The 10,904-nt window shown below is 43.3% G+C and overlaps 1 long non-coding RNA gene across 1 annotated transcript; it reads left to right on the top strand.

Moving 5' to 3' along the window:
• The first annotated feature begins 9,724 nt into the window (after window positions 1-9,724).
• Window positions 9,725-10,799, top strand: LOC147375058 (uncharacterized). The gene is made up of 2 exons (XR_015156326.1): window positions 9,725-9,884; window positions 10,474-10,799. It is a non-coding gene; the product is annotated as an uncharacterized LOC147375058 (long non-coding RNA).
• Window positions 10,800-10,904: the final 105 nt, after the last annotated feature.

Genomic DNA, 10,904 nt, shown 5'->3' with positions numbered 1-10,904 from the left:
TCAGTCAAATTAAAAGCCCTGCTAATTAAGGTCAAGTTGTTTATGCAATATTTTATCATGGCTCCAACCTGGAACGGAGAAGGCAATGGCACCCCACTCCAGTACTCTTGCCTGGAAAATCCCATGGACGGAGGAGCCTGGTGGGCTGCTGTCTTTGCGGTCGCTAGGAGTCAGGGCTGCTGTCTTTGCGGTCGCTAGGAGTCAGACACGACTGAGCAACTTCATTTTCAGTTTTCACTTTCATGCATTGGAGAAGGAAATGGCAACCCACTCCAGTGTTCTTGCCTGGAGAATCCCAGGGACGGAGGAGCCTGGTGGGCTGCCTTCTATGGGGTCTCGCAGAGTCGGACACGACTGAAGCGACTTAGCAGCAGCAGCCAACCTGGAAACACTGTGTGTTTGTGGGTAGAGAATGTTTGAGGAATTATGGTTCACTCTTACTGACAAGGAGTAAGTTAGATCTACCTGGGTTGATCTGTGTATGACAGGTCACACATGACACAGTGCTAAGTAGATACACATTTGTGTGACCACAGAGAGAAAGTATAGAAGGAATTCACAAAACCATGATTTCACTGGGGAGAGGGAAATTTGCCTTCATCTTTATTCTGTTCCTTACAATTTGGCTTATTTCAATAAGCAAGCATTGCTCTTTAGTTTGAAATGATAAGTAGGTATAGCAGAAACAAAGAGAAGGGCCCAGCTGTCCCCTTTTGGAGAGAACTTTTCTCTTTTTAGTTAGTCAGTTACACCCATCTTGGACTTACACTGTGTCTTCTCCAAGGCATTTACCGTACTGTGACGAAATGTATATGTTTGTGTGCCTACTTATACTATTCATCTCTGCTCCCCATATCCAGCTTATAATAGGTATCAAGCAATTACTGGGTGGATGGATGCATGGATGGATGGCTGGAAGGACGAATAGGCAAGTTACTTCTGTCTTATGATCTGCCCAACATGGTATGTGTGCCTAATTTAGAGATCATTGTCCATTCATTTCTGGATTTTTTTATTTCTTATGCCTTTATCATTTCTTTCACTAGACTATGAGCCACTCAACGACAGGGTCTGTGTCTCCTCCACAGTAGCTACTCTTGCAGAACCAAAGCTCTACACACATGAGTGTGCTATTGAGTTCTCATAACAATTCTTTGAGGCCAGACCCTCTTACATATATCCCAGCTTCACTGAGCTATAATTCACAACTCATGCAATTCACCCGTTTAAAGTGTGCAATTTAATTGTTTTGAGTATAGAGTTGTGCAACCATCATCAAAATCAAGTCTAGAATATTTTTCATCACCCCAAAATGAAACCCCTTATCCCTTAGCAGTCATCCCCCATTTCCTCCCACCCACCTCCATCTCCTAGCCCTAGGTACCACCAATGCACTTTCTGTCTCTACGGATTTGCTTCTTCTGGACATTTCATGTAAATGAAATCCTACAATATGGTGTCTTTTGTGACTGGTTCTTTCACTTAGCATGATGTTTTCAAGGTTCTTTCATGTTGTAGCATGTAACAGTACATTATTACTATTTTTTTATTATTATCTGAATAATATTGAATTGTATGGATATTCCAAGGGCCTGGGCCCTGGGCAGAGCAGAGTGGTGGTGGGTAGGCACAACAATATATAGCTTCTCAAATTTTAATGGCGATCTTGATAAAATGCAGATTCTAGTACTCTTGCCTGGAAAATCCCATGGGCGGAAGAGCCTGGTAGGCTGCAGTCCATGGGGTCTCGAAGAGTCGGACACGACTGAGCAACTTCACTTTCACTTTTCACTTTCATGCATTGGAGAAGGAAATGGCAACCCACTCCAGTGTTCTTGCCTGGAGAATCCCAGGGACGGGGGAGCCTGGTGGGCTGCCGTCTCTTGGGTCGCACAGAGTCGGACACAACTGAATTGACTTAGCAGCAGCAGCAGTTCAGTAGGCAGGGAGTGGGGCTTGAGGTGCTACATTGCTAGGAAGCTCTCAGGTGTTATTGAGAGATACAGAGGATTTCTACCCATTGGGCAGGGAAATTGGGTTCTTTCTCATACAAGGCATCCACATGCCTTTAATCCCGTTAGCCACCAAGATCACCTCTTTTTGTGGGTGAGTGGTGGGTGGGTGAGTTCTTTCCAAAATCAGAGATATCAAATGAGGAGTCAGCATGTACATGTGTCCTTGGTCGCTCAGTCATGTCTGACTCCTTGCAGCGCTATGGACTGTAGCCCACCAGGCTCCTCTGTCCATGGGATTCTCCAGGCGAGAATACTGGAGTGGGTTACCATGCCCTCCTCTGGGGAATCTTCCCTATCCAGGGATCAAACTCATGTCTCTGGCATTGCAGGTGGATTCTTTACCACTGAGCCACCAGAGAAACCCATTGCTGGACATGTTTCTTGTCAACACAAAATAATCAGTGTGTGTGAACTGCTTTGTCAACCTCAGGGGTCATCCACAAGAGACAGGATTGTTGAGAATCTATAACATGTGTTCTGTCTGTTAGTCCTTCAAGAAGCAGACACTAAGATGGGATTAAGTATGCAAGAGATTTATCAGGAAAATGTCAATGAAGGATAAAGGAGATGGGTGTGGAGAGCCTTCACACCAGGTTGCAGATCTGATACCTGCTGGGAGAGCAGGAAGGAAGGACTGGGTAGGAAGAGCTTCACACTACAGCTTTGAGAGAATCTTGGCTAGATAGATGGTGAGTCCTCAAGCCAAGGACACCCAGTAGAAGAGTTTCATACCAGGCAGCAATAGGCCAGCACTCATACCTCCACCACGTTTGTCATTGGCTGTGGCCCCTCGTGAACACCATGGTGGAGCCAAAGGGACAGCAGCTGTCAATCAAGTGCACCCCACAGCAGGCTCTCCAGAAGGAATTCGGTTGGCACATTTCCATGGCTCCCAGTGTCCCACCAGCTACCAGTGATCAGGCCACGGACAAGTCACTCATTCTCCCACGCCTCAGTTCCCTCATCTGCATATTGATGGATGATAGCGCTGACTTTCTATGACTGTTGTGAACATTAAGTGAAATAATATGTGTAAGCCTCAATACACGTTAGTTACCGGGATTAGTATAGGCAGATTTTGGAGATAACGGTGGGTTCTGTTCCAGACCACTGCAATAAAGCAAGTCTCACGATAAAGCCAGTCACGTGAATTTTTTTGGTCTCTCAGTACATACAAAATATTTATTTTTACACTATACTGTAGTCAGATGTGCAATAGCATTATGTCTAAAAGAACAGTGCCAGGCGTTCCCTGATGGCCTAGTGGTTAGGATGCCAGGTGTTCACTGCCGTGGCCCAGGTTCGATTCCTGACTGGGGAACTGAGATCCACCAAGCCCCACAGCATGGCCAAAAATTCAAAAAAAGAAAGAAAAGAACAATATACCTACCTTTAATCAAAAAGTACATTATTGCTAAGAAAAAAAGTACTTTATTGCTAAAAAATTGCTAACCATCAGCACATCATATAATCTTTTGGCCATAATGATATCAAAGATCACTGTTCACAGACCACCTTAACATACAATACTGATGAAAAAATGCGAAATATTGTGAGAATGGCCAACATGTGAAAGACAGACGAAGTGAGCAAAGGCCATTGGAAAGATGGCACTGATAGGCTCGCTTGATGTAGGAGTGCCTCGAATCTTCAGTTTGTAAAAAACACAGTGTCTGCGAAAGCAAAGTGCAGTAAAATGAGATCTGCCTGTGCTATGCTAGATTGCACGAGATTTAGAGCAAGAAAAAACTTAGGCCTCAACCCACGCTTGTCAGTGTTTTGATCTTGGCCAGCTACTCTACAGAGTGTAGAGTAGTGCCTAGGGTGTAGAAAATACCACGTGGCATTAGCTATTAATGTCATTATTTCCAAATAATAGTCTTCATTGGATCAATTACTCCTGGAAAATGCTACACTCCAGAATGGTATTCAAAACCTCTGAAAGATTTCAACTTTATTTTGCAGTTCCCTTCCCTACCACACACATACACACACACACACACACACACACACACACACTCCAAGTTCTAGCCTCACTGGGCCACTCATAGCAACCTTGAAAATGTCATGTTGTAATAATACAGTATTGTATTATCCACTGTCTACCAAACGCTCTTTGTATGCCTGGTACTGTGTACAAAGTTTATCTATATTATCTCATACATTTCTATTCTATCAGTGAGGAAACTGAGGCCCAAACTTCATTACTAAACAAGTAGATGTTTTATGCATCACTGGACTTTTGTCTGTCGAATGATTTCCTGGCCTCCATTCCATTTCTACCTTACAAAACACCACCTTCTGTTAAAGGTTCAGCTCCAGGAAGTTTTCCCTGGAAAGACAGAAAGGAAAGAACATCCTCCCTTTATTGGCAGATTCTACGTCCCTCTTCCTTAAAGGGCCGGCTGAGCCCATCACACGATGGAGGAGGCCCGCAGATGGGACGATGGTCCGAAGTTGTGCGTTTCGTCTTTTGCCTGAACCAAACCTCCATGATCTCAGAGACCCTGTCTGTGGATGAGGAAGGGTCTTCCTTCCTGAGAGGCAGAGCCTTTGTTGCTTATAGGAAATGGAGCTTTTGTAGGTGGAATGATCTCCTGCTGGGAGGATGGGGCTGGGTTTCCCCTGCTCTTACCCTCAAAAAGTTTCTAGATTCAAAGCACTTTTCACAAGTTCCATACACACACATATTTGGTTGCTTTTTTATCTCTCTCCTTCGTATGGGCAGGACATTCTGTGAATGTTTAGCTCACAGGTTGTCCCCAGCACCAGGAACAGAGCAAGCCTGACTCTTAGAAATGCCACATGACCTTGATTAAATGACAAATGAATGACTCCAGAAAGCAAAGCTCTGACATTCTGCTGTACTACAGAATCCTCAGTTGCAGAGACCTCCCCTGCAGCCATGTCGTCACCATCAAGTTTTTTTTTCCCTTCCTCCTCCCACCCTGGACTCATTCTTTCTCTTGACACATCATACCATCTATCAAGTATAGACCCCCTGAGAGTAAGTTCTGCCCCAGTGAAAAAAAAATCGCACCCCTTCCCATTCCAGGAAAGGTAGATTTGCACTGATGTGCTCAGGCCTCCTTCCTGATCACCAGTCTGGTCATTTGTGCAGCCTCTACCCATCTGACCAGACCCTGACCCAGTCCTGTTTGGATTTTGCAGGCCTGGAATCCAAAAGTCTCCTCTGGTGGCTTTGCGTCCCTCTAAGACTTATTATTAAGTGATATCCTTGTATTGACATGTGAGGAATCTAAATTTTTTTTCCCCATTTTCCCAGAATTCTTTTTTTATTTTCTTTGACTCTTATTCTCTCAGTTATCACATCTGACTAGTCACAGATTAGACTGACTAAATTTTTTTTTAATCAAGTCACTTTCTCCATTGCCACGGCCACCACCTTAGTGGCCCTCACCTCCCAAGTCTCTTCCTTGCAATCACCCTCTAATCCTTTTATATTCTGTAGCCCAAAAGGGTTTTTTTTTAATTAGTTAATTTATTTGGCTGCATCTCATCTTAGCTGCAGACTTGGGATCTTCATTGTGCCATGCAAGATATTGCTTAGCGGCACAGACTCTGTGATTACGGCAGGCGGGCTTAGTTGCTCCATGGCATGTGGGATCTTAGCTCCCACATCGGGGATCCAACTTGTGTCCCCTGCATTGCAAGGTGGATTCTTAACCATGGGACCACCAGGGAAGTTCCCAAAAGGTTTTTTAAGAAATGTAATTTGAACCAAGGCAGCTCTCTCTTAAAATCCTTTAGCTCTGCCCTTTGATCTCAGGATAAAGTCCAAAACGGTTCAAATCTCCTAGAGCAGGCTGTCTTGCCCACCTCTCACAGCACCAGTCTGTCCTTCAGACTCCACTCCAGTCCATTCTTTCTCAGGGCCTTTGCACAAGCTGTTCTTCCTGTCTTCACTTAGGTAACTCTCCTCTCTTCTCAGTACAAATGTAGCTTGATAATAATAATTATCATTTACACAAGCGATTCATGTGTATTTATGTGTATTGTCATGAAAACCTTACTAAGTAAGCACCTTTATTAGTGTACTTTGCTGTTCAGTCACTAAGTTGTGTCCAGCTCTTTGCGACCCTATGGACTGCAGCACGCCAGGTCTTCTTTTTCTTCACTCTCTCCCGGAGCTTGCTCAAACTCATGTCTATTGAGTCAGTGATGCCATCCAACCATCTCATCCTCTCTTATCCCCTTCTCCTCCTGCCTGAAATCTTTCTCAGCATCAGGGTCTTTTCATATCAGGCTGCCAAAGTATTGGAGCTTCGGCTTCAGCATCAGTCCTTCCAAAGAACATTCAGAACTGATTTCCTTTAGGATTGACTGGTTTGATCTCCTTGAGGTCCAAGAGACTCTCAAGAGTCTTCTCCAGCACCACAGTTCAAAAGCATCAATTCTTTGGTGTTCAGCCTTCTTCATGGTCCAACTCTCACATCCATACAGGACTACTGGAAAAACCATAGCTTTGACTACAGACAAAGCATAGACAGACCTTTGTCAGCAAAGTGATGTCTCTGCTTTTTAATATGCTGTCTAGGTTGGTCATCACTTCTCTTTCAAGGAGCAAGTGTCTTTTAATTTCATGGCTGTAGTCACCACCCACAGTGATTCTGTAGCATGAGAAAATAAAGTCTGTCACTGTTTCCATTGTTTCCCCATCTATTTGCCGTGAAGTGATGGGACCGATGCCATGATCTTAGTTTCTTGAATGTTGAGCCTTTTCATTCTCCTCTTTCACCTTCATCAAGAGGCTCTTTAGTTCTTCGCTTTCTGCCATTAGGGTGGTGTCATCTGCATATCTGAGGTTATTGATATTTCTTCCAGCAATCTTGATTCCAGCTTGAACTTCATCCAGCCTGGCATTTCTCATGATGTACTATGTATGTAAGTTAAATAAGCAGGGTAACAATATACAGCCTTGACTTATTCCTTTCCCAATTTTGAACCAGTCCAGCGTTCCATGTCCGATTCTAACTGTTGCTTCTCGACTTGCATACAGGTTTTCTCAGGAGACAGGTGAGGTGGTCCGGTATTCCCAGATCTAAGAATTTTCCACAGTTTGTTGTGATCCACACAGTCAAAGGCTTTCTCATAGTCAACAAAGCAGGAGTAGATGTTTTTCTGGAATTCCCCTGCTTTTTCTATGATCCAGTGGATGTTGGAAATTTGATCTCTGGGTCCTCTGTCTTTTCTAAATCCAGCTTGTACATCTGGAAGTTCTTGGTTCACACACTGTTGAAGCATATCTTGAAGGATTTTGAACAATTACTTTGCTAGCACATGAAATGAGTGCAACTGTGTGGTAATTTGAACATTTTTTGACATTGCTCTTCTTTGGGATTGGAATGAAAACTGACCTTTTCCAGTCCTGTGTCTACTGTTGAGTTTTCCAAATTTGCTGACATATTGAGTGCAGCACTTTAACCACATCATCTTTTAGGATTTGAAATAGTTCAGCTGCAATTCCATCACCTCCACTAGCTTTGTTCCTAAGGCCCACTGGACTTCACACTCTAGGATGTCTGGCTCTAGGTGAGTGATCACACCATCATGGTTATCATTAAGACATTTTTTTGTACAGTTCTTCTGTGTATTCTTGCCACCTCTTCTTAATATCTTTTTCTTCTGTTAGGTCCTTGCTGTTTCTGTCCTTTATCGAGCCCATCTCTGCATGAAATGTTCCCTTGGTATCTCTAATTTTCCTGAAGAGCTCTCCAGTCTTTCCCATTCTGTTGTTTTCCTCTATTTTTCTTCGTTGTTCACTTAGGGAGGCTTTATGTATCTTTGCTATTTTTTGGAACTCTGTATTCAGGTGGGTATATCTTTCCTTTTCTCCTTTGCCTTTCACCTCTTTTCTTTTCTCAGCTATTTGTAAGGCCTCCTCAGACAACCATTTTGCCTTTTTGCATTTCTTTTTCTTGGGGATGATTTTGATCACTGCCTCCTGTACCATGTTATGAACCTTCATCCATAGTTCTTCAGGCACTCTATCAGATCTAATCCCTTGAATCTATTTGTCACTTCCACTGTATTATCATAAGAGATTTGATTTAGGTCATGCCTGAATAGCATAGTGGTTTTCCCTACTTTCTTCAATTTAAGTCTGAATTTTGCAAGAAGGAGTTCATGATCTGAGCCACAATCAGCTCCCAGTCTTGTTTTTGCTGACTGTATAGCTCTATATCTCCTTCTTCAGCTGCAAAGAATATAATTACTCTGATTTTGGTGATGTCCATGTGTAGCGTCATCTCTTGTGTTGTTAGAAGAGGCTGTTTTCTTTGACCAGTGTGTTCTCTTGGCAAAACTCTGTTAGCCTTTGCCCTGCTCCATTTTGTACTCCAAGGCCAAACTTGCCTGTTATTTCAGGTATCCCTTGACTTCCTACTTTTGCATTCCAATCCCCTATGATGAAAAGGACTTTTTTTTTTTTGGTATTAGCTCTAGAAGGTCTTATAGATCTTCATAGAACTGTTCAACTTCAGTTTCTTCGGCATTAGTGGTGGGAGCATAGCCTTGGATTGCTGTGATGTTGAATGGTTTGCCTTTTCGTTTTTGAGATTGCACCCAAGCACTACATTTCAGATTCTTCTGTTGACTGTGAGGGCTACTCTGTTTCTTCTAAGAGATTCTTTCCCACAGTAGTAGATATAATGGTCATCTGAATTAAATTCGTCCATATCTGTCCATTTTAGTTCACTGATTCCTAAAATGTCAATGTTCACTCTTGCTGTCTCCTTTCACCACTTCCAATTTACTTTGATTCATGGACCTAACATTCCATGTTCCTGTATCATTGGACTTTACTTTCACCACCAGACAAATCCACAACTGGGGATCGTTTCCACTTTAGCTCAGCCTCTTCATTCCTTCTGGAGCCATTTCTCTACTCTTCTCCAGTAGCATATTGGACATCTACTGACCTGGGGAGTTCATCTTTCAGTGTCGTATCTTTTTGCCTTTTCATACTGTTCATGGGGTTCTCAAGGCAAGAATGCTGAAGTGGTTTGCCATTCCCTTCTGCAGGGGACCATGTTTTGTCGGAACTCTCCACCATGACCGGTCCATCTTGGGTGGCCCTACGTGGCATGGCTCATAGTTTTACTAAGTTATACAAAGTTGTGATCTATGTGATCATTTTGGTTAGTTTTTTGTGTTTGTGGTTTTTATTCTGTCTGCCCTCTGATGGATGAGGATAAAAGGCTTGTGCAAGCTTCCTGATGGGAGGAACTGGCTGTGCAGAAAACTGGGTCTTGTTCTGGTGGGCAAGGCCATGCTCAGTAAATATTTAATCCAATTTTCTGCCGATGGATGGGGCTGTGTTCCCACCCTGAATTGCTCAGTCATATCTGACTCTGCGACCTCGTGGAGTATAGCCCACCAGGCTCCTCTGTCTATGGAATTCTCCAGGCATCAATACTGGAATGGGTTGCCATTCCCTTCCCCAGGGGATCTTCCCAACCTAGGGATTGAACACAGGTCTCCTGCATTGCAAGTGGATTCTTTACCGTCTGAGGCACCATGAAAGCCCATTAATTTGCTTACAGATTGGAAATCTGAGTCAGAGATGTAAACTAGCTTGTTCAAGGTCACACAGGTAGTAAGTTCCCCACTAGATAGCTACACAAGGTTAGGGACTATGCAAGCTTTGCTTATGGTATTCATTTGTTTAACAGATATTTATTATTTAGTATGTGCCATATAGGTACCGGTCCATGTTTCTGCTCTCATGAAGCATTCTTATAGTGGGAAACAAACCAAACAGGCAAACACATATGTGAATGACATGATTCCAGATAGTGAGCCTTGAAGATAAGAAGACAGAATGGTGTGCTGGGATGTACAGTGCTGGTAAGCTACTTTAAACGACTTGGTGGTCTAGGAAGGCTTCCCTCAGGAGGGGATCTATCTAAAGATGGAGTGCTCCATAAATGTTTCTTGATTTAATACACTACCTAGAGTATAAATGTCAAGAGGGAGAGAGGGACTTCATCTGCCTTGTCCGCCACGGTATCCACTAGCACCTTTATCTGGTGTTGACATAGAGTGAGCCCATTTCTTTGAGTAAATATATAAATACTATTATCTCTTCATTCATTTAATCAAATCAATGATCACAGTGACAGTGAGGTGGTTCCTGGTATTTATGGAAGAAGGGATTATATCTTACAACACCATGTCCACAGGGACAGTCCCACATGGAGTAGATTTGTCCCATGTACTGCATGACTTTCAAAGGACCTGCTGGATCCTCATACAGAGGAAAAATCTTTTTATAACGATTAGATCTTAGACTGTGACTCCCTTTTACATGGGAACAGAACAGATTCTGTGTCCTTAAATATCAACTAAATTTCCAGGAAGACCACAACCTTGTAAATAGAGGGATGACTGTATCTTGTTTTATTGAAGCTTTTCCAAAATTTGTTCATCTTTCCAGAGCATCTCATCACCCACGGGTACTACTGCAGGAGTAGCTGTCGTGTTCCCGATGCTTCTACCTTTAAAGTAAAAGTCGCTCAGTCGTGTCCGACTCTTTGCCGCCACGTGGACTGTAGCCTACCAGGCTCCTCCGTCCAAGGGATTCTCCAGGCAAGGATACTGGAGTGGCTTGCCATTTCCTTCTCCATTACCTTTAGGTCCCAGTAATCTAAAAGCTTCTTTATTTGGGCCCAATCATGTACATGGAGCACCTATTATGTAACTATAATGTACTTTATATCATCTTTATTTTACACTTCGGCAAGACATTGATTACAAACATGATGCGCGCGAGCGGGTGACATTATCCTTACGTTCTAGTCACAGACGAGCGGGTGGTTTACACTCCAGCCTTCCGTAGGGAAAGCGGCGCTTGGGTCCGGCAGAGGC

This window comes from Bos grunniens, chromosome 3, assembly GCF_055505025.1.
Source record: "Bos grunniens cultivar Pamir isolate PY7600 chromosome 3, Bosgru_T2T1.0, whole genome shotgun sequence".
Taxonomy (NCBI): Eukaryota; Metazoa; Chordata; class Mammalia; order Artiodactyla; family Bovidae; genus Bos; species Bos grunniens.
Note: the sequence above shows the minus strand (reverse complement) of the source record. Positions and strands in the feature narration are given on the sequence as shown.